The sequence below is a fragment of the Periplaneta americana genome, chromosome 2, assembly GCF_040183065.1.
Source record: "Periplaneta americana isolate PAMFEO1 chromosome 2, P.americana_PAMFEO1_priV1, whole genome shotgun sequence".
Taxonomy (NCBI): Eukaryota; Metazoa; Arthropoda; class Insecta; order Blattodea; family Blattidae; genus Periplaneta; species Periplaneta americana.
This window is the reverse complement of record NC_091118.1, coordinates 35002745-35029217: the sequence shown is the minus strand read 5'-3', so window position 1 is coordinate 35029217 and position 26473 is coordinate 35002745.

The window sequence follows — 26473 nt, the reverse complement described above, 5'->3', positions numbered from 1 at the left end:
TCAGAGTGGAGAGCATATCACAATCTCAAAAGCTGCTTCATAAACGTTTGGGCTGTCACTCTTGGAGTTTCTGTACCTGTTCAGCCACGCACATCGGCACTTCGTTTGTTCTTTTTGATATGGGTGTGCTTCAGTCTGGTTGTCAACACCGTGTTTCAATGTTTCCTCACTACGTTTCTTGTGGAGCCAAGATATGAGCCTCCACTTCAGAACATTGACCAAATGCTCAACAAGGGTCTCAAGCTGTGTATTCTCCCCTCAACGAAGCAACCTTTGACCTATTTTGGAACTGAATTGTGGTCTAAGCTCAATGGTTCACTAGTCGAGATGTTAGATGATACGGAATGTGTAGATACGTCTAGGAAATATCATAATGTATCCTTTATGCGACATAAAAGCCAAATAGCCATTGATCGCTTCTTTGCAAATTTCTATGATGAGAACGATAAACCTTTATTTTGTAAAATTGGTACCGAAATTTTCTTCACCAATCACTTAGTGGCGATAATGGCACAAGGAAATCCACTCTTGATTAGGATAAACGACATTATCCGGCGAGTTCTTGAATCAGGGTTGACTCAACACAGGAAAAATGTGATGTTGCGGGAAATAATATATCGCGAAGGTGGAATAAAATCTAAAAAAACAGAGTACTATCCCTTCAATATGGGACATGTTTACCCAGCTTTTTATATTTTCCTATGCGGAACGATTATTGGGTTCATAGTGTTCATCTTCGAAGTAATGATTCATTTGTTTCAGAGGCTGAAGATATGGAAGGCATAGTTAACTATTATTCAGCTCAGTATATTATATTGCAAAGACTATCATGTTATTGTACATTTAAGAAGTCCTTACACAATTAACGTGGAGTCGTTTCATTCCTTCTATGCAAGTTGATGTTCTTTCTGAACATTCTAGTTTCAATATGAAGAATTAATATTCGACGAACAGTACCATGGTTGTTGGATTTGTAGAGAAGTGCTCTCTGTGTAACCTACGTCTTCTCCTAAACCTAGTCGTCTTAATTAAATTATTCCTATATCTTTAGGCACAAATCTATGACTGTGTAACAAATGGAATTTGCACCAATCTCATATGCCTACTCCCCACCATCAGTAAAATTTATATAATCTATTTCTCAGTATGCCTATCTCGTTTGGAACATGAAACTTGTACTAATAGAAACATTCAAATAACACAATAGCTGTTTTAAGAAATTGTCTTTGATCTAGGCTTACACCACAAGTTATCTGGTATGTTAAAATTATTTGGTATGGTTACAAAATTCCTGTAACCGTCATTTTTTAGCCTAGTCTACCTAACATAATATTTATCATTTACTTACAACTGTGACTTAATAGAATTAACTAGAATACACTTCAGCCTATAGAGATAGGATTATATATAGAGTTTTGTGTTTGGTTACTGTGAGTACGACCCCTGCGGTGGCTGAGTGGTCTCACGGAGGTGACCCGTGTTCGAGTCCCGCTCAGGTTTGGGATTTTTCATTGAAAAATCCATAGTGACACATATGGCGGACAAGTCAGCAGTTGGGGTTTTTTCGGTCTTCTCCCATTTTTCCCCACACTAGGCACCTGCAAAATTCCGTCACCATTTCCCTATTTTGTCATCATTACATAGCATTCCCCGATCATCGTCTGGCGACGCACGGAGGGGGTGGCCTAGGAAGAGAGGGGTTTCCTCCTCAAAACCTGGATACGCAGCCAACCTTAAGGTAGCTCTGTCTGTGTTTGGAAATGAGTCTAGCTTGAGAGTCAGCGCAATATACCGTAACAGCTCGCAGAGCTGGGCCATAGTGTCCGCCTCCCGTATATTCCATTCCATTCCATTGTACTTCTCAATATTTAGACAAACTGTCAGAGGAAGGAATTTCTATTTTGTACGTCTTTATTTCTCGGTTATCAAAACATTTACACTTATTTCCTAACACTCTATTTATATCCAAGATATCGCGCCATAACGGGGTGTCAACAAAACTGCAAGCTTGCATTAGAGTCATTTAAATACAGAATAATCTTTCCTATCCTGGTCTACTTAACAGTGTACTTTCTTTGATTCTTCCTCGTGCCCATTGTAAGTTTCAAAGGATTGTTTTCAAACATAAATAGGTTCCATTAAAATATTTCAATAACGCTGCATTTTTTGATACGCCCTTCTAGTATGATGCCCTCTATATGTACAGATTTTATGTAATCACAAACAGTAAGTAACTTACATATCCGTTAAGAATTTTGTTGTAGTGTAGATTATAATGCCAATATTCTTATTTTTTTAACAGCACTTACACAATCCAATTTGCTAATACGTATATCATAATAATGTAATGCCATACTGCAAATATGATTGAAATAGGGAAGAAGGATTGAGTTTCAATAACAAATAATTAATTTATTATTCTATGCTTGTTGTGAACACGACGAAAAAGCTTTGCTCAAGAGCATACGATCGAGAGGTATTTTTGAAAAAACGTGCGCACAATATTATTCTTGTGTCTCCTGCGCATATAGATAATGTATGTAATTTTGTGGAAAAATAACTTATGTACATGTATGTACTCTATTATAATAAACATTTTGAAAAAATTAAGGTAAATAATTTATATCTATTATATTTGTTTTGTTAATTTCTATATATTTATACAGTATCAAGTGTACTTCCAGCGAATAAAGTAATATTAACCTTAATTTGAGGAAAATGTATTGTAAATTTCTATCTACGGGCACGTAAGCCATAAGGAAAAGAGGTAACAGTAATATGATATTTGTTATATTATGGATCACAAAGTAAATACAAGTAATCAATTGAACCCTTACATTACACACTTTATAATAATTTTGTACACAAAGATATAATATTATTTGAATACAATTTCTACAATTTACATATTTAATAAACAAATTTTTGTTTTGTTTTATCTTGCACTTGCTTTTAGTTTTATGCAAGACTCAACTCATTCTAGTATGTAGTTACAATCAGTATTTGTTCAGGAGGTAACAGTGAAATATTTTTGTGCGCAAAAATAATGTTTTCTCCCTCATTTACGGCGCTATCGCAGAAATCTCAGGTTTCGGATCCAAGTGCTACGACTAGAATTCCCATTTTTTAAGCAAGAAATCTCGTCGTACTCTCACCATAGAGTTACTGTAGTCCGTAACAGAATATACAGCTTGTTAGGTATAATATGGGACCCACTATGTTGGTTGGCAGAAGAGAGAAAAAAACATTGAAAAGGTTAAAGCAAGATGAATTATACTTACTGACTAAATCTCGATCTGTTCGCTAGATATGCTACGACTGGCCTGCGCGTTCTCCAGACCTAAATTTATTGGACTTTTTTATGGAGCCTGTTTAAAACAATTTATTCACAATTTCCAACAGTGGAATACTTCGTCACCGTATGCAAGGCAGCTGTTAACTTATTCGATAAACTGGTGGAATTTTGTAAAGATAAGACAGTCTATGTCACGACGGCTGCAGGCTTGCATTCAAGCTGAAAACTGTCATTTTAAGCACTTCCTATAATTGTATGCAGCTCTACATTACTGACGTACGGTAGCTTCTGGCGTTGACCCTCGGGCTATCATTAATTTACATATCAAAATCATTCATACCATAATTCGGGTTAAGTTCAAGGTGCTGTACTTGTACAAGAGCGCGGACACTCGGCTACAAGTATCATTCACAGAACAGGAGTGGTAAACTCAATGAGCACTATTTAAAATCTACAGGGACATCATTTTATTTTTACTTCAATTTTTATTGTACCTGAGTTTTTGAATGTACTTCACTCCCACCCCCTCTACTAGTAAATTTCCAACCGTTCTTCACACAGAACCAAGCGTATACAGTCAAAGTCGCCATACAGTCATAGTAAACACAAACAGTACTGAGTTAGTGAATATAGTACGTTCCAGAAATTTGTTCGTTTTCAATATTGAATCATATGTTCGCACAGGTACTTTCCTCCGTTTGCCTATGTCGCATTCCGGTTTCTCCCACCCACTTCTGCCCGTCCCTTTGTGTCTGGGCTGTCTTAGCTCTTTTCTGAAAAGATTAATTTCTGTTCGCAATTGGACGTCTACGTAATATTATACAACTGTTTAAAATAACTTAATTACAAGGACCTCGTTAAGTAATTAACTGTCACGTGATTTCCCCCTTTCCACGACCCTGCGGCAAAACCACTTGGACGGACAGTAAATAGCATGTCTGAATAATTTTATCTTTTCGGATCGGGCAGAAATGTAGATTGAATTTACAGTACGTAAGGTACTCTTTTATAGATTAAGTACACAATTATTTCAACATGGGTTACTAGTACGAAAGGCGAAATTGGTATTTGGAATTAGGTATAATAGTCTATATGCGATGATATGCAAAAAAGAACTGAAACCTGTATAGAAATGAACGGCCATCATTTTCAAATATGTGTTTCAATATCCATATTATGATTATTTTTCAATTTAACTTCATTCTCTATAGTGTAGGCTAATGTGCTGTAGACAGCATAATATGCACTGCATAAGGAATACTTCCGCATGGACAGCTCAGTTCGTGAGTAAAAACACTCATTGTTAATACTTCACTGTATTTTGATTAACGAAAAACCTAATGAAAATTATCAAACTCAAAATCGCGATATTTCCTACTTTACGTAAATGGATGAACTACTTTTAATCCCTCCTATACCTAGTAAAGTTATTTGTTTGTATCTTACGCCACTATCATCGAACTGCAGTCCTGGAAGAGGGTAGCAAACGGTGTTTCCGGTTCACAACCTTTAAGCCAAAGGTATAGGCAGGTTAATATTAGAAATGTTAGTAAAAATAAAATGATGTCCCTGTATGAGAATGTTTCAGAAATACACCCTAATATATTTGGAGCGGCGAGTTCAAAAACTGAGCCCTGAGCATAAAGGAGAAGCAAACGTAAAAGAAAGGAGATACACTACGCCCATGTCCCGTTCTCTTACTCCGCTTAAAACACAAAGACAGGCACTGTGCATTAATGCTGGAATTTAGGCGCCCAGCAGGAGCGGAAAGTCAGGATGCCTGTCTTTTACAATCCGTCGTTCAGCAATGCTTACTCGTATCGATCTAAATCATTATTTCCTTTACCGAAAAAGGTGGAGAGTGGAGTTAAGAGATAGTCTGCAGTGATTCAATTGAGTTATTAATGCTCTGGCCTGGTTTAGACCCACTGCATCCGGTTATGGTGGGAAATGTTTAAGTACTCACTCCCAACAGATATTTCTACAGCTTTGTAATATTCAGTTATTTCATTGTGAAACCAAGTCCAGGAGAATTTTGAAATAACTTCAACTTCGTGTTTGTTCCACTGCAGTACCGCTCATGTATTTTGTCAAGACACTCTCCCACTCTTCTACAGAGCTGCGCACGAGATCGGATGACTATACTTACGAATTATAGGGGAATGGGTTACTCTTTGCCTTGAACTCAGTAGTCACACGCCCGACCTTACCTTCTAGTCCTACCCCCTCCACGGAAACGTTGTTCCTGTTCTGCACATCGCGAGTGTGTTGACAAAATGCATGAGCTGTATGCAAAGAATACGGAAAAAGCAAAAGGCGTATGTTTTGACATTGAGCAGACTATACGATATCCACATCCAGCTGTATGTGATGTTCTCTACAAACCAGCAGGTATGGTTATACAGCTTAGTCTGAAAACGGGAAAAAGTGCAATGCTCATGTGGCCACAAACTCAGACAAGAAAGGAGTTAACGAGGTTGTTTCTTTTTTAAACATTTACACATCTATATTATCTTTAGTAATGATGTAGAAGAGTTATTTCTTCTTTTTTCGGCGGTATAGGACAATCATAATATGACCACTGATGCAATATTTATTTACTCAGGCCAATGTAGGTTGATTCAAGAAAGTGGAACAAATGTTCCCAGTCCTTTCCTACTTTGTGACCAGTATTTTGCGTTTTTTTTTTAATTCAAAATATGTTTGAGCCCATGGAAATGTGTGAAAGATAGATTCAATTAGTTAGAAATGAATTCCCTGTTTGAAATGCTTATTTTAATGGGAAAATTATCCTTGGAGCAATGCCCACTTCTTCAAAAAAACATATGGTGGCTAATGTATGATTTGAGGCTTTCTCGGCGTTGGTTCGCTAATATGTTTTCGCGGGATATCAGCCGAGTTAAGATTTTGGAATGCTCCAAGCTTTCGACTGCTATCTCTGCAGCCATCTTCAGGGAAGTGATGTCCGAACAGAAAGTCGAAAGGTTATTGTTTAACGACAGCAAATTTAGGGACGACTTTCTTGTCTCGACATCTACGTAGGAAGGCAAGTGTACATAGTAGACTTGCCCTCTTCTTGTGTCCTTGTTCCAATCTCTGAAGGACATGGTATACTTCCTCCCCGTAGAGGTGATGTATGTATGATTTGAGGCTTTCTCGGCGTTGGTTCGCTAAGGTCATTAACAAATCAAGCCACTACTGGGATCGTACAATCAAGGAGGCCATAGAGATCAAGCTGGAGAAAAACAACTTTAACAGAGACAGTGGACTCCAGCTCAGTCAGGCATGGACACCGGCCTTAGACCAACTCAGGCCCTCTTACAATCAAGGTCATGAAGATCACGGACCGAGGACGGCAACCGATTCCAACCGGCGGAACAGGGCTCGCCGCCCGCCAAACTTCACGTAGCAATCCCGGGAGGGGCGGAGCTTACGAGCGATGACAATTCCCGGCCCCGGATTGGCCGATCCGCCAACCAATCCCGTTTCACCTGAGACAGCCACATCTATATAACCTTTCGACTTTCTGTTCGGACATCACTTCCCTGAAGATGGCTGCAGAGATAGCAGTCGAAAGCTTGGAGCATTCCAAAATCTTAATATGGTGGCTAATGTTAGGACTTTTAGGACAGATTATAATATTCTGTGTTATTGATATGTAATTCAGATTCAAATTATTATTATTAGTGTATTATTAAATTAATGTTTTGTATCGATTATAACCAACGAGCACAGAATACACAGAGTAGACACTAGCATCTTAATACCATTGGACGGAGTGAAGCCGGTTTGATGGACCTGACACCATCTTGTTGCTACCAAAACATTGCAAAATAGCTATTACGTTACAGAAGATCTTATGATAATAAGAATTTCATATTATGTTCCTAATTTCCTGGAGGACTCACACTTTCTTGTTTGTTTCGTAATACAGAATCGCTAGGCACGTATTTTCAGCAAAAACTGCAAAACTGTCATCGATAAATCACATATATACAGGTTATTTAAATTGACAGCTCTTCGAATTGCAGTATGGTATTTAATAGGTAATCTGGAAGGTAAAACAAACAATAATGATAAAAAAGGAAGATAACAGTTTGCCTTTATTTTGCTACTAGTCCAATAAAAATGCTACCCTATAATAATTACTTTCGTAGGTTGATCCATTTGCTTCGATTTAATAATGCAACTTGCTTCTTAACGCAAATTATCATTCTCTTCCTTTTGCCAGTATTTCATATAATGTCCCGATTTTGTTTAGAGAAAAAGTGCAATGCTCTTAACCATACAACATTTGATAGGCTCTTCGTTTGTTTATAATTAGATTATAACGGCGAACAAAAGTGAAGTTTTATTACCAAGTGGGTCAAGTTAGTTCACGACCGAGTTAATGAAGCTGCTACGTCTGCAAAGCAAAGTCTGATTTTGTGATTATAAAAATTAATTACAATAATATTAATACACTATTTATTTTTCTTCATCAACGAATACGTGCATTAGGTTTAAGAGAAACCTCGGTACACCCATTTTCTATAGCACTCGACACAAACTTCCAACATGGGTTGTTAGGTTAGCTTCACTCGTAAATGCTAAGTTTACAAAGCGTGTCTGATTTCGTGATTATAAAAATTAATTACAATAATATCAATACACTAATCCTTTCTCTTAATCAAACAAATACGTGAACAATACGAATCTAACCGACTAACCTAGACTAAATCATTCATTATCTACCGGCAATAAGTACATTTCACACATGTATATTTACCTGTGAAAAGTTATTCCAGGAATTTTTTTGAAAACCTGTTTGTGCAGCCATGCGCAGTACATGTAGGCATATTGAAATTACTTCATTGATTAATTAAAACAACGATGCAATATCACAATCAACTGTCCATGTGCTAACCGGTAGCCCAATGTTTTGGTAGCATCATAATGGCGACGGTCTACAAAAGCAGCTTCGCCTCCAAGCTGTTCATGTCTACTCTATGCATTCTGTGCTCGTTGATTATAACTATCGGTAGGACTATCGATAATAGGAACAAAAGTCGATAATATTGCAAGTGACTATCGTCCATCTCTAATAGAAAATAATAAGCTTGAGTGAAGAGAAAGCTTTAAAAATTGAATAATCAAAATTGAACGCAAAGAACCAAATATTTACAACTCTTGTTCACAAAGCAAAGCAAATGCAATCTCACACGCGACGTCGTGTTGCCCAGCTCCAGTTTGAAACTCTTGTAATACAGGGACATCATTTTATTTTTACTAACATTTCTAATATTAACCTGGCTATACCTTTGGATCAACGATTGAGAACCGTTTGTTACCCCCTTCCACAACTGGAGTTCGATGATACTGACATAATATACAAACAAATCACTTTACTAGATATAGGAGGGAAGAAAAGTATTTCATCCATTTACGTAAACTACGAAATATCACGCTTTTGAGTTTGATCATTTTCATTAGGATTTTGTTTAATCAAAATACAGTACAGTATTAACAATAAGTGTTTTTACTCACGAACTGAGCTGTCCATGCGGACGTATTCATTATGCAGTGTATATTATAGGCTACTGTCTACAGCACATTAGCGTACACTATAGAGAATGAAGTTAAATTGAAAAATAATCATAATATGGGTATTTAAATACATTTTTTTTTAAACAGTGGCCGTTCATTTCGATACAGGCTTCAGTTCTTTTGTGCATAGAGACTATTGTACGTAATTAAGCCACTGGCGTGGCTCAGTCGGTTAAGGCGCTTGCCTACCGGTCTGAAGTTACGCTCGGGCGCGGGTTCGATCCCCGCTTGGGCTGATTACCTGGTTGGGTTTCTTCCGACGTTTTCCCCAACCATAAGGTGAATGCCAGGTAATCTATGGCGAATCCTCGGCATCATCTCGCCAAATACCATCCCGCTATCACCAATCTCATCGACGCTAAATAACCTAGTAGTTGATACAGCGTCGTTAAATAACCAACTACAATAAAACAAATGTACGTAATTCCAATTACCAGGTTCTTACTTCGTATCAGTAACTCGTGTTGAAATAATTCTGTACCTACTATATAAAAGAGTACCTTACGTACTGTAAATTCAATCTTCACTTCTGCCCGATCCAAAAGATAAAATTATTCAGACATGCTATCTACTATCAATTCATGTGGTTATGTCGCACGGTCGTAGAAAAGGAGGAAATCACGTGACAGTTAATTCCTTAACGAGGCCCTCTTCTTTAAGTTATTTTAAACAATTGTACGGGTATAATATTACGTAGACGTCCAATTTCTAATAGAAATTATTAATGTTCTCAGAATAGAGCTAAGACAGCCCAGCCACTAGTCTTTGCAGAGAGGCGAATAGAAGCAGGTGGCGGAAACCGGGATGCGACGTAGGCAAATGGACGACAGTACCTGTGCGAAAATGATTCAATATTGAAAGCTCTTTCGTCACTTGAAAACGCGAACATATTTTTGGAACGTACTGTTTACTATGACCGTAAGTCTACTATGACTGTATATGCGGTCTTGGATCTGTGTGGAGGACGGTTGAACTTCATTAGTAGAAGGGGTGGGAGTGAAGTACATTCAAAAACTCAGGTACAATAAAAATTGAAGTAAAAATAAAATGATGTCCCTGTATTATGAACTATTGATAGTATTGGAAACAAATTGACTATCGATAGTTTCAATAGCTGATGTCATAAATATCGATTGTATCCATTGACTATCGTCCATCATTATTTTCTAGGAAGACCAATGGACAGCATTTTCCAAACAACATACTTACATATTTAAATATGTTACTGGTATCTCAAGGTGGATTCTTAGGGGAATTCTTTTGTGAAGACATGTTGATGTTCATTTTCCATTAATAAAATAATAATAATAATAATAATAATAATAATAATAATAATAATAATAATAATAATAATAATAATAATGGCTTTATTTAACCTGGCAGAGTTAAGGCCGTAAGGCCTTCTTTTACACTCAACCAGGATTAAAACTTGCTTACACAGTTGAACATAAAACTGGATCGGAATTAAGAATTACATGCTGATACAATTTAGGTACATAATGAGACCAAAAGAGGTAGTTACATAAAATTTACCTCATAAAATAAAAATAAACATAGTGAAATACATATTAATGTTAGAATCAAATACAAATCACATAAAAACAGAAGCCGATAATTCAATAAAAAAAATGTACACAGTAAAAATAAAAATAAACATAAACACATTAGTACACATATTAGTATTAGATTACAATTAAATAGGATTTACATAATTAAACCAGAAACCGACAATTGAATAAAATGTACACAAAAATAGATTAATAATAAAAACAACAACACAGTGGGATACATATTGGCGTTAACTGATAAATAAACACGATTTAGATAATAAAAATAAATAAATAAATACAGTGGAACATATCCCATTAAATATTTGCAACGCGTTAGGACTGGCAACTCATCATAAGATATTTTTCTAATTTACATTTAAAGGAAATTAAAGTTCGGCAGCCCTTGACTTCAGGCGGCAGAGAATTCCAGTGACGAGAAGTAGCAACTGTGAAAGATTAAGAATAAAGAGATGATGTGTGCAGTGGTATTTCTAGCGTGCTATCATATTGTGACCGAGTATTTAAGTTACGATACCGAGAAAGACTGTGGAATCGGACAGATAAGTAAGAGGAAGTAGAGTTCTTAAAATTCGGTATAAGAGAGAAATAATATTGACCGCAAGCAGATAAGCATGTAATGTAAATTTATATCTGTGCCTATATCAACTTTATTATAAATTAGCCGTACCCGTGCGCTCCGCTGCACCCGTTAGAAATAAATATAAAGTAATTACATAATTAAAATGGACGTTTGATCCACGGAACATTCGTGTTTGATAGAAGGATAAATCGTTTAATATGTTACTTAATTTAAATTGCATCCAAATAATTAACATGCGATCATTTCGGTCCAGAGACACTCATTTGGTGCAATGACAATTCCTTTAACATGTTTCTTAATTTTTATTACATGCAACCATAGCTTAATGAAGATTGACATCATTGAGATTTAATGTGTATATTTTATTTTACTTGTTATAGGTTTCCATTGAATTATGGTAATAACTTAATTTTAACCCTTGTCTTCTACGTATTCAGTATATGGCGCTTGGCCCACTATGGTTCTGAACCCTTCAAATAACTTAAATTATATTATATAATATTACATATTATATTATATTATATCAGAAGTTACTGTAATAACATTATAGTATTATGTCCATCTAGAGAAACTACACTTTCCAATGGTGAAATAATAATTAAACAATTAATTAGCTTCCGATATTACTTCATACAAACACAGAAACATTCTCTGTAGGCTATCTTTCATAGCTTTCGATTGTTGCTGCCCAAGGCCCCTTATAGACGAAGTCATTTGTTTTTCAATTCATTACACAGCTTTAGATGGCAGTTATTTTAATTTTAAAACTCATTTATCTCATTAAATATCAAACTTTTTCAAGCAATAAAACTTATCGCACATTATTTTTAAAGAAACTTTTGTTATGTAACATTTTTCACAAAAGCAATAATAAGCGAGATATTTCGATTTATTTAATTCAGGCCCCCTTATAACCCCCCTTTTAAATAATGTATTTTGAATGCCATATAGCCTAAAATCTAAGTTACAACGAACTTAATTTATATTCCAATTTTCATCGAAATCCGTTCAGCCATTATCGCGTGAAAAGGTCACAAACATACAGAGACAGACCGACATACAAGCAAAAATTTCAAAAAAGCAATTTTCGGTTTCAGGATGGTTAATTATATATGTTAGGACCAATTATTTTTGGAAAATCGAAAATTACCAGAAAAATTTCGGCTACAGATTTATTATTAGTATAGATGAATTATTACCTACTGTGAGCGAAACGAATGTTGTCTTTTTTTATGACGTCAATGTAGAAATGAAAAGTGTCTGAGCTAATTGCTAGGAATTCATTTTCTGGTTCGGTTACCATGGCTTTAGTCTCCTGTAAAATTCATGCAACATAATAAAAGGTGCAATCAATATATTTCCAAACTGCACTTGTATTTGTGGTACATACTTGCGTGTGTGACTGAAGATCGTTGCTTCCATGCCTGTTGAGTCAGTCTGTGAAACAGTGTCAGATTGTCCTTACGAAATGAGGTTCCATACGTGATTTTGTGCAAACATGTCAAGGCTCTATTGCGATTCTTCCAGGATTCTCTCTATATACGCCTTATGGTTAGTCTCCTTCTCTGTCCTTCATGTGATGCATTTAGTATAGATTCCAGGCGTTTCCCTGGTTCCAGATTACGTCTACGTTCCCTACGTCCTGTGTGTTGCCTGCTTTCAAGGCAGTTCGGAAACTTATTGATTGCCCTTGTACATACTTTTCCTGCTGAACTGGGATGTGGTCTAACTATATTGAAAGGTGGAGAATTAAGCAAACTGTGGAGGAAAGAGTAGTAATAAGAGAAATTAATCCACAAATCATGTTTTCCATTACGATTAAATATTTTCTAATAGATTATTGCACAAATAGACATCATTATCATCATTAAAAAACTGAGATCATCATAAGCGCATGCCTTATCCTTTATGATTCAAAAGCGCACAATGAAATCAATCAGAAGAGCAGTTGCAAACAAAACAAAAGCGCACAGTAAAGTCAATAGGAAGCGCACAACCTTTTACTTCCCGCTTCACCACATTTGAGACTGGGTGTGAAATATACCAGGGCCGGGGTGTGGTTTAAAATATTGTGTGCATATTACTTATCAAAATGTTCTAAACTGAGTACCTACGTTAAAAAGCTATAGATAATGATTGAAACCAGACTTTCTTAAGCGTGTTATTTTATTTTCACAGTACCTAATTCAACATTATTAGCCACTGGCATAGCTCAGGTAGTAGCGCGTTTTTCTGCTGATCCGGAATTGCGCTCGGAATTCGGTTCCATTCCATCTTGGGCTGATTACGTGATTGGGTTCTTTTCGGGATTTTCCCCAACCTCAAAGCCAATGTCTCGTAGTCTATGGTGAATTCTCGGCCTCATGTCTCCAAATACCATCTTGTCACACCAATAACATAGTAGGTGATAGAACATCATTAAATAATAAAAAAAGACATGCCATTACAATTTTTCCACTGATTTCTCTTCGATTATTACATTTGTTTAGTTTCAGACATGTTTCAAGATGTACTGCCTGCAGTGCGTCTATTATTAAATGGATGTATAGTTTTGATATGTAGAAATTTGTTTCAAACAACGATGGAAACTTTCGACGCCGACAGTAGTACGAGATATAAAATATATGGTGTGTCTACCCACAATACTGGCGGAATTACAGTGTCATTTTCTAAATAATCATCTATACTAATAATACATTTTTCTAGTAATTTCCGCTTTTCCAAAAATAATTGGTGTCAAAATGTATAATTAATCATCCTGAAACCAAAAATCAATTTTTTTATTTTTGTTTGTATGTCTGTCCGTCCGTCTGTGTCTGTCTGTCTGGATGTTGTTACCTTTTCACGCGGTAATATAATATAATATATTATAATATAATAAAATATATAATATAATATAATATATATTATATTTAATATAAATAATATAAGACAGAACAACACCTTATTTCAAGTCGGATCCTTTGGTACAATAGAAATACATAAAGTCAATTATATGGCATCATTTAAAGTTCAAGAATAGGCTTATCATTTAATTGGAAAATTTCTTCCAGCTGAGAGTAAGAGCCTTCAATTCTTACAAGTTTATATTTCAGACGCTGACCAATTGTCTATTAGGTCTAATATAGTATCATTTTGTTAGTTTTTAGTAGGTAATTTTACGACGCTGTAACAATATCTCAGGTTATTTAGCACCGAATGAAATTAAGGCGATAATGCCGGTGAATTTAGTCCTGAGTCCAGCACCGATATTTACCCAGCATTTGTTCATACTGGGTTGAGGAAAAACCCCGGATAAAAAATCTCAACCAGATAACGTGCCCCGACCGGGATAGTATCAATCATAAAAGTAAAGTTGATTGAACAATTCCACAAAGTATTGCATGATAATAACAGCTAAATTCATAGTTTTAAACTCAACTTTAAAAAAATCAGGAGCAAACGACTTACAACATTGAAAAAGATATTATTCATTAAGTAATTTAAAAACTATATTTAGATTTAAACTAAATTTAATTCTAAGAAGTACAGCGATGCGCACGGGTATGGCTAGTTAAAAATATATCAAATGCTATAACGCCTATCGCTCATGTGTAACGGAACCTTCGAGTTTATTTTGAGTTGGAATGCGTTTTGCATTTGAAGCTGTCCTAACTTGACCATCGTAGTAGTGTGTAATAAGTACAGTTGCTGAAGAAAATGACCCGCCTGAAATTTTTAAGCAGTGGTACAAACGAGACGGTTTTGGGAGTTATTGAAATTCATTTACGTCGATTGTTGCAACCCGAAAGCCATTTGAAAATATGAGAGAAAAAAAATTGTAATTAATAGTAGAAAAATATTCATAAATAGTGCAGTAAAATACAGTAGAATGATGGTAAACGAAATTAACCTGAATAATTAATAAATTTAAAAAATCTCTAGCCTCAACAGTAATCGAACTCCGAACATTTAGAATGCGAGCAAGCACGCTAGCACAAACTAGAAAGTGATCTTTCGCATAATTAGTGAAATTAGTTAGGTCTGTTTATGAAAATGGAGTCTATCGTATCTGAATTTTAAAACAATTACTCGAAATGTTCTCCATTACGTCCCATACATTTAGATTGTTATAATTTCCAGGTCAATTCGTCAAACCTCCAAAATTATTTCATATATCAAGATTTTCTGCAGTTGTCACAGAAGCATGTGTTGCAAAAGAGTGTTTACTTTTTATCTCCGTTCTTGCTACCTTAAATTGCGCAACCCAATTTTTTAGTGGTGTAAAACAAGAATTATATGCTATCGATTTACTTTGTCAGAGCAGCGTTTGTTTGTGTTTAGACAAAGAGTGTGGTATTAGTGGGAAGAGAACTGACTGTAAAATACGGCTAGGGTTTCTTATTCTTTCCTCCATTTGTATACTTCAAAAGTGTCCATTCCGTATTGGCAACCGAAAAGGAAATAAAAGGAAATGAAACTTAGGCCCCCAACTAAAAAGCTAGCCCTTTAGTTATAATGGATATTTCATTAGCAGTAAGAATAAAGCAAAATGGAATTCGTGCTACCGAAACTTACAAATGAATTTTCCTGCGACAAACGCTTGATTCTAAACCTTCATCGAAGTTCGTGGGAGGACTTCTGAGGAAACGGAATATACTTTTCAAGTGAATTTATTTCAGAATTGCTCGCAGAAGAAACCTGTCTGCTGTTTGGGTGTCCTGCAGTACACACATACTTTTGGAGAATATAGTAAGTACAGAAACTACAGTAATATTATTCAAATCAAACTCGAACCCTTAAGGGACTCAGTAGCCACTCAAAAACAATCGCCCGTGTACTGAGACGTAAATCTCATTGTGGTACTGAGGACTGGAGCGCGTAGATTCCAGAATTACCGAGAAATTAGGTACAAGTTTTGACAATCCGCACAACAAAAAGCAGTTCTTCTGCATGCTGTCTGAACGATCTATTTTTTTAGTTGGTTATTTAACGACGCTGTATCAACTAGTAGGTCATTTAGCCTAGATGGGATAGGTGATAGCGAGATGGTATTTGGCGAATGAAGCCAAGGATTCGTCATAGATTACCTGACATTCGCCTTACAGTTAGAGAAAACCCCGGAGCAACCTAACCAGGCAATCGGCCCACGCGGGAATCGAATCCAAACCCGAGCGCAACTCCGGATGTGCAGGCAAGCGCCTTGGCCGACTGAGCTACGCCGGTAGCCTGTCAGACTAGCAATAAAAAAGTATTTTTTTCTTATTTGCACAGATTTCAATTATTATGTTCAATATTTATGGGTACCGGTATTTAATTGCCACAATAGCTTAGTATAGTTGACTGGCTTATGAACCCGGGGGTCAGGGTTCAAATCCCGGTTGATATACACTGAGAGTCGGCATCGGTAGCGTAGTTGGTGTAGCGTTGGCCTTCTATGCTCGAGGTTGATGGTTCGATCCCGACCCAGGTCGATGGCATTTAAGTGTGTTTAAATGCGACAGGCTCATGTCAGTAGATTTGCTGCAATGTGAAGAAATTCCTGCAGGACAAAATTCCGGCACACAGGTGACGCTGATAGAACCTCTGCTACTGCGAGCGTCGTTAAATAAACTATAATTAAAATATACACTGACACGGAGGTCAATCCTCTCATTCAACATTGTAACGCAGTGCAGCCAAATAAATCAATAAAATAAACTAAAAGATATATACTTACAGCATAACTTGTGTTAGGCAAATTTCAATATCATTCTCGATTTCGATAAGTTATCTTTCTTAAAAATTCTTAACAACAGTTCAGTTTATACTTATCATTCCAAGTGGGTGAGTAAAACAGTTTTACACCTTACATTATATATTTTTAATTTGTACAAACTTTTTCAATTTTCATATAAAGCACAATCAGGTTCCAAGGTTACAATCTATATTGAACACCATAACTGAAGTTTAACAAATGAACCTCATTACATACATAAGAATGTTAAGTTAGAAACATTTTCAAATATTAAAATATTATGATTTTTGAGAACAATAAGTTAATGTTAAAAACAGATTAAAACATATGATATGTAATGCCTATAGACAATAACCACCTTCGAATAACATCAGCGGAATTTAACAACATAGTCATCTTTACACACAACATGACCAGATGTATCAAATTCAAATAGGTTTTGAGAAAACATGTTTTTAATAGCAGATTTTAACTAAATAACACTCACACACAAAATAATTATATGCACACCAATATTGATTAAATTAATTTAATATGGCTAACAACCACGTCATGAAATAATTTTTACTTCAGCTATTGCCTATTATTTATTTCCATCTCTTACAGTATTTAACAAAATTCAAAATGTTCCGTGCATTTGAGAAGTATATCATCTAATATTTGAGGTTTGAACGGTTAATTACATTAAATTATTATAAAAGATAATTAGAGAAATGAAGATGTGAGAACGAAACAGTTAAAAGTCACACTTCTGACAAAAATGGTTTTTGTACGAGTTCATTTCTTACACACATGAGAAAGCAGATGGTAAAATATTATAAATATTACTCAACAAATGAGGTAAGTATTAGCCAAACAAATTATAATACCGTGTAAACATTCAACACGCTCTCCTCTACAATCTTATCCGTGTGGCTTAGGAATATCATTCTCCCCCTTCAAATATAACATAATCCAAATTACTTTATTCAAATCATAAGCACAGTACGTTAATTGAAATTCATTCACAGAGTTAATATTACATTTTGTCTTGCTGTCTTCGATGACCATGATGTGATAGATGATATGGTAGTGACAAAATTCCATACAGAAATTTTCATAGTATTGTAATTAATTACGGAGATACATGTGATTATAACTAGAAGTCAAAATAGGATAATAGTTAACTTTCATCCAACCATATTATATTTTCAGTTCCATTTCAAGAAAACGCCAACGATTTGACAATTTCCTTAAAATAGCCACGCAATTTTAAAAAAAGTGAGGTTCGGCGACCTCGGTGGCCAGGGTACTGCTGTAAGCTGAACCTCCCAATTAGTGGAATATTTCTCGTCGATTCGTCGCATTGATATATGACGTCCCATCGTGTTGATACCACACGGTACGTCTAACGGCTACACGGACGTCTTCCAATAAGACCGGAAGTGCGTGGGAGAGAAACACCGTGTAACTTCTTCAAGACGTTTCGGAAGAAGATAAGGTCCCAGAAGCCTGCAGCCGACATCGCGATCCACATATTGATCCTCTAGCGCACCAAGACAGTGTTCTCGTTCACGTGTAACGTGCCCATTATCGCTGAATCACATATGGCTGTTGAGAGCTTTAAATACGCCCTCACGCGTGGTGATTGCCTCTTGCGTTTCAGGAAATCCGGAACTCCCTCAAGCTCACCAAATAGCCAACGACTATACGCCGTGAAGAGAGAGCGACCGGCAGACAGAACGTGGTGTACTTTAATGTAGTGGTAGAAGTACAAGTCGCCGTCATGGAGGAGTTTGCGTATACAATGCATTGGAGTAAACCAAAGGCTGGGCAATTTGACGTGTCACGTAGGCGCGCATTTTCAAACATTGGTACGTGACCCACAAATGCGGAGTTCAACTGTAATCCTAGAAAATTTATGTGCACAGTGCAAGTAGTGACGAACGAGCATATTACAAGCGTAGTATGTAGGACGAGGACATGTCAGATTCAAAATCTGACCTGGTATCCATGTATAACAAATCATTGTTCCCGGAAATAGTGCTTTCCCCTTCGATACTTAGGAAAATTGCAAAATAGAGTACTGGTTCCCTCCCTATTCAAACATGCTTTCTCCTGATTTCTTATGCCCTGGTCTTCGAAAACAACGTTTACTATTAATCCTCTGTATTCATCTCTACAGTGTCAGTATATTTGATGAAAAATAATCGTACAAAATTCTTTTTCCAGCCAGAAAAATGTTGGTGCGCTTGCTGCTTCTAGCCGCCATAAGCAGACTTCTTCATTGTTACGTGGTCCATGAAGATGATCACTGGGTTCGCTGCCTCACCAATATCAGCGTTCGCTACTTCAAGCCAGGAAAACCTCTAGTAATGCTCACAGTGTCATCTTCATCTACACAAAACAATAATTTGGAAACCAAACTTGCTGCTCAGATCCACGAGTTAAACATGTGGCCAGTCATCTTACATCCCAATATTGCTAGTGAGAAGACCGGCATCACTGAAAAGTTTGATAGCTACATTATATTGCTTATTGGCGACTGTGAAACATGCCTACATAATCTGTTCAATCACTTACTAAAAATTTTATCCTGGACTGCTGAATCTAGATTTGTAGTGGCCGCCAAATGCGTGAAAATTCATTCATTTATCTTCACTCTATTTTGGAAACTTAAACTGTTAAACACTGTGTTACTATTAAAGCGAATGGCTTACTCTACAAAGATTCGTGAGTATTCCAGCAGAGATCGGAAAAGAATCTTAACATTTGGGACTTATTCTATATTTGTCTATCAAAATGCATTGCAATGTTCAAAGTTAAGTATTACAATGTTAGATGCTTGGATTGTGCATGGTGAGGGATACTTCTTGAGAAACTGGGATTTGTTTCCCATAAAATATCCTAAGAATCTTAATGGTTGTCCTCTTTTACTGCACCGATATCAGGGAACACTTGCTGGTATTGAAGCTTCACTTATGTTTGTAATTATGAAAACATTGAACATGAGTGTGGGGTTAATACCTAATAAGGATAATCACAATTATACGAAAATGGTGTATGATGTAATCACTGGAAAAGCTGATATAATTATGGGAGCTGTAATGTTGGTATTTGACCATATACTTGGTGTTAAGTCAACAATAGATTATTTCAGTGGTCAGTCATTCATATACGTGCCATGTTCCTTCAAATATCCCAGGTGGAGTGGCATATTCATGATATTTACCTACGACATGTGGATTTGTACTGTAATTTCGATAGTTCTTGCCTCCTTCATGATGAAGTTGATCACACGGTTTGGGATTCACGTTTCAGAGTGGATAGCATATCACAATCTGAGAAGCTGCTTCATAAACGTTTGGGCTGTCACTCTTGGAGTTTCTGTACCTGTTCAGCCACGCACATCGGCACTTCGTTTGTTCTTTTTGATATGGGTGTGCTTCAGTCTGGTTGTCAACACCGTGTTTCAATGTTTCCTTACTAACTTTCTTGTGGAGCCAAGATATGAGCCTCCAATTGAGAATATTGACCAAATGCTGAACAAGGGTCTCAAGCTGTGCATTCTCCCCTCAACGAAGCAATCTTTGACCTACTTTGGAACTGAATTGTTGTCTAAGCTCAATGGTTCACTAGTCGAGATGTTAGATGATACGGAATGTGCAGATACGGCTAGGAAATATCGTAATGTATCCTTTATGCATTATGAATCTCTAATGGCCTTTAATCACTTGTTTGAAAATTTCTATGATGAGAACGATAAACCTCTATTTTGTAAAATGAGTACCGAAATTTTCTTCACCAATCACGTAGTGGCGATAATGGCACAAGGAAATTCACTCTTGATTAGGATAAACGACATTATCCGGCGAGTTCTTGAATCAGGGTTGACTCAACACTGGAGAAATGTGCAATTGCAGGAAATAATGTATGATGAAAGTGGAATAAAATCTAAAAAAACAGAATACTATCCCTTCAATATGGGACACGTTTACCCAGCTTTTTATATTTTTCTATGCGGAATGATTATTGGGTTCATAGTATTCCTCCTCGAAGTAATCATTCATTTGTTGCAGCGGTTGAAGATATGGAAGGCATAGTTAACTATAATTCAGCTCAGTATATTCTATTGCAAAGACCATCATGTTATTGTACAGTTGTCAAAAAAAAAAAAAAAAAGTGGCCGCACTCGTGAACAGCGAAAATTTTCTAAGTCCACTTCGGGTCATGGCGATGTTACACGATGCATGTCCTTGTAGTAGCAGTTCCGGAACTATGGATCATTCCATACCTGCGTCTCGTAGACCATCAGTAGAGTGCTCGCTTAATGATTGAAACATTGGGTGTTCGGGCCATGTTCAAGTTTTCATTTTATTTTTTTAATCGTTCTTTAGCGATATAAATAATATTCAAATTATAATTTGTATTCTGTTACTGTTCTTTTGCGTTATAAATAATATTCGTTACCATTAATATTCTGTTATCGTTCTTTCGCGATATAAATACTCTGAATTTGTACTAGAAATTATTGTAATATAAATAACCATTTTTCTTTGTAAAATATATAATTTTATTTAAATAATTAATTACATATTATATAATATCTTATATTAATTAAACAAACAGATATTTACAATTTATATTATGTTATTGTTCTTTAGTGATCCTGTATATATAATATTGAAGTTATTTATATTCTGTTATCGTTGTTAGCGATATAAATAATATTCAAGTTATCATTTATATTCTGTTATCGTTCTTTAGAGACATAAATAACATAAATTTAATATTAGGTTTGGAACAATACAGTTGCATAATACTGGTATTAAATGTTATGTTTTATTTAACGACGCTCGTAACTACAGAGGTTATATCAGCGTCACCAGATGTGCCGGAATTTTGTCCCGCAGGAGTTCTTTTACATGCCAGTATATCTACTGACATGAGCCTGTCGCATTTTAGCACACTTAAATGCCATCGACCTGGTCCGGGATCGAACCCGCAACCTTGGACATAGAAGGCCAGCGCTATACCAACTCGCCAACCAAGTCGACTTTACTGGTGTTAGTTTTTTCTTTTTACATTATTACATTAAATTATCTTCAAACACAATAAAATGAAAAGGAGTAACGAGGAATTGAACCTGAGACGTTTACATCAAAATTCCGACGTTCTTCCGACTGAACTACGAGGGCACCAGTAAAGAAATATTTACGGAAAAATTGGCCCAATTCCCCTCCAAGATTTTCTGATGATTTGTAGAAAGTACGTCCAGGATGCGAAGGACAAAGGCTATTATTGGGATTTCCCGGTATCTAATCGGGTCAAAAATCCTGATAGAACTAGTAATATTTAACCCTTGCGGTGAATTTCGGTGAAGTCCGGAGGGCCCAATTAGTCAAATCCACTCTCTTCACCGCCACGCTTGGGCCCCCTAGTATCTATTAAGATTCGAAAGAGACAGTGGTGTGCGGAAAGCAACGGGAAGTTAACGCATTTATCCTTCCCAAGAAAAACTGCAAACATGAGCAAAGGAAGCTTTTAACAGAAAAAGGAGCATCTTCTGCGACCTCTGGAAAAAGAACTAAGGAACAGACTAGTGAAGTGTTTTGTGTGGCACTGTATGGAGAAAAAACATGGACATTACGATGAAATGAAGAGAAACATATAGAAGCATTTGAAATATGGATGTGGAGAAAAATGGAGCGTGTGAAGTGGTCAGATAGATTAAGAAATGAAGTTGTGTTGGAAAAAAGTGGATGAAGAAAGTATAATGGTGAAACTGATTAGAAAGAGAAAGAGGAAGTGGTTAGGTCACTGGTTGAGAAGAAACTGCCTACTGAGGGATGCACTGGAAGGAATGGTGAACGGGAGAAGAGTTCGAGGCAGAAGAAGATATCAAATAATAGACGACATTAAGATATATGGATCATGTGCGGAGACTAAGAGGAAGGCAGAAAATAGGAAAGATTGGAGAATGCTGGATTTGCAGTGAAAGACCTGCCCATGGGCAGAACGCTTATGTATGTCCAGGATGCTTGGTATGTCGTGGCTGAGAATAGTAGTTATTTGAAAAGACTCTAGTCGATTCCATGCCCACTCGACTACAAGAATGCTGGGTAACTTTCGGTGCTGGACCCCGGACTCATTTCACCGGCATTATTACCTTCACCTCGTTCAGACGCTAAATAACCAAGATGTTGATAAAGCGACGTAACAATAATCGAATGCAAGAGTGATCGAGATGTGGGAAAGATAGATTAATTATATTGAGTGTTAGCTTTTTGTTTTGTTTTTTGAACGATTATTTGTTTGAATGTTCTAAGGCAGACGCCAGTAATTTTTCTTTTGTTTATGCCACAAAAGATATTTTCGTTTAGAATAAAATCTTTTTTCTTTCCATTTGCAGCCATAATGTCATAATAAGTAATGATAAAGGCATGGCATAATACATTCATGAACCTGATGTTAATTACTAAAATAATCATAAAAGGGAAAGGAGCAATTATGTATATTTTGTATCTCTCTCTTAAAAACAAAACAAAAGAATAACATAAAGAATAGGAGGTTGTATTCGAACGCAGGACCTCACGAATAAGAGGCGAGAACGCTACCATTACGCTATCAAGTAACACAAACAATACTTTAATTATAACTGTAGATATCAGGCAACGTGACACAACATGTAACATCGCCTGTCTCCGAACTGTAGCGAAGATACCTGAAGGGAACTTTGCTTCAGGAGAGCGGCCACTTTTTCTTTTGACAACTGTACATTTAAGAACTCCTTATACAATTAACGTGGAGTCGTCTTATTCCTTCTATGCAAGTTGGTGATATCTCTTCACATTCTAGTTTCAATATCAAGAATTAATATTCGACGAACAGTCGGATTTGTAGAGGAGTGCTCTCTGTGTAACCTACATCTTCTCCTAAACCTAGTCGTCTTAATTAAATTACTCCTTTATATTGAGGCACACATCTATGACTGCGTAACAAATGGAATTTGCAGCAATCTCATATGCCTACTACCCACCATTAGTAAAATTTATATAATCTACCTTCTCAGTCCGTCTATCTCCTGTTGAACATGACACTTGTACTAATAGAAGCATTCAAATAACACTATTACTTGCTCTCACAATAGCTCTTTTAAGAAATTGTCTTTGATCTAGGTTTACACCACAAGTTATCTGGATATGTTAAAATTATTTGGAATGGTTACAAAATGCTTGGAACCGTCATCTTTTAGCGTAGTCTACCTAACATAATATTTATTATTTACTTACAACTATGATTTAATAGAATTAAATGAAATACATGTTAGCATATAGAGGTAAGATTATATGTTGAGTTCTGCCTTTCTGGGTTTGGGAATGTGTCTAGTAGAGTCCTGCAAAACCGGTTGAAAACCGAAGAAACTTACAAAGCGCTACTGAACGCCTGGCGTTATAGGCAGTATGCGAAGTACATCTGCTTGCGTACTGCCTCAGTATTCGGTTCAACGAGTATTCGAGTTGATTCAATCCCTTTGTGGGTGGACGGCTCTGGCGTATAAAATGAAGATCACAGTGAACCATCCAGATACGAGGCGCATCCAGAAAGTAAGTTTCCCTATTTTTTTTTAAAAAAAGAACACACACTTTCAGGAAAACATTTATTGGCAACAGGTACAGCAATGTTTCAGCTATTTTTCAACATATCCACCATCAGAATTGAGACACTTGTCGTATCGTGGGATCAACTTTTGTATCCCTCTGTCGTAGAACTCTGCCGCCTGTGAATGGAACCATCGTGTGACAGACGTCTTCAGCTCTTCATCGTTGCCAAAACGCTCACCGGAGGACAGGAATTTCTTGAGGTGCAAGAAAATATGAAAATCGCTGGGAGCAAGATCAGGACTGTAGGTGGATGATCAAACAACTCCCAGCCAAATTCCGTCAAAACAGCTGCTGTGCGCCGAGCCGTATGTGGACGAGCATTGTCATGGAGGAGCACAACACCTGCAGTAAGCATTCCACGCCTCTTGTTTTGAATGGCACGTCGCAATTTTCGCAGTGTTTCACAGTAACGGTCAGTGTTCACTGTTTCACCTCTTCGAAGGAAGTCAATGAGCAGAATGCCCTTCCTGTCCCAGAACACTTTGCACATCACTTTCCGTACCGACAGCATCTGTTTGAAATTTCGGCCTGACCGGAGATCCACTATGCCGCCAATGCATTGCCTGCTGCTTGGTTTCCGGGGTGAAGTGCGAAATCCAAATCTCATCGCCCGTGACGATCCTGTCGAGGAACTCGTCGCCGTCATCGTAATACCGTTGCAGAAATGTCAGTGCGGCTCCTAAACGTTGCATTTTGTGTTCGGGTGTCAGGTTTTTCGGCACCCATCTGGCACAAACGTTTTTGAACAGCAGGTGTTTAGTGACAATCTCATGCAACAAGGATCGCTATATCTGCGGAAAATGGCTGCTCAACTCCGTAATCGTGAAGCGACGGTTCTCCATGATGCACTGCCGCACCAGCTCAACACGATCATCACTGATGAGGGACGGTCGCCCACTACGCTCTTCATCATGGACACTTTGACGACCTTCGGAAAACTGCCTACACCAGCGAAGCACCATCTGCTTACTCATGATGTTCGGCCCATAGACCTGACAGAGCTGCCGATGAATTTCAATTGGCGCAATGCTTTGTGCATTAAAGAACTTTATCACCGACCGAACCTCGCAGACGGCGGGAGAAGGAATAAGAGCTTCCACTGCTGCCACGCTACTGGCACCAGGCGGGACCTGTCCGGCTGCATATGATTGATATGCCATAGATCTGTTACGCATGCGCAATTGACACGGCTATTTACGTTTACTTTCAAGGGGCAAAATCGGGAAGCTTACTTTCTGGATGCGCCTCGTATTATAGCTGGGATCATCAAGAGGAACAAACAGCATGCAGCGTGAAACTACAGACGTTGCAAAGCGTAAATTGCAGAAAAAAACTTTCGGTATCCACAAATTACCAATGTTGTAATTTTTGGTTACACTAGAAAACTGAATTACAATATTACAATAATGACACACTTAAAAAACAGTAAACTCGATCAATAGTAAAACTAAAACAAAAATAACTTTATATCTTCTGAAACCTACCACAACCAATGCTTTTAGTATGTTTACTATGACTAGAGTCTAGGAACTAATTTTCGAGCAATAGAACTCTCAGCTGAGTTATCAATCATCTGGCCACTGTAGAAAAGTCGAACTACAGCTATAACAAATACTATCTATGGCCCACTTTGACATGCTTGACCTAGGGAGACAGACCTGAGTTCGTTGACGTCTTACATCTGTATTACAAGAAGAAAAAGCAATGTGCAACTAGCGGCGATGTTGCCAGACTGCTGAAACTTCCAACTCAATTTTCTAATAACCGTGCATTTAATCACAAAACGTAATATAGGTTTCCCATCCATTTAAGTGAACCTTATCGCCCCGTACAATCGGCAGGGTTATTTCACTTCTACCCTGTATATGAATAGCTACTGTTTTGGAGGAATGCATTTACAGTTAATAATTATTTAATTTTATGTTTTGTGATTAATTATAATTCTATTTCGGATTTATTTACTTATTATATCTCACATTACTCATTATGCTCATTTCATTTTCTACATACTAAATTGGTGGAAAGGTCACCAAATAACTCCAGTCTCTCTAGCAACATTTGCGAAACGAATATTGGCCATTC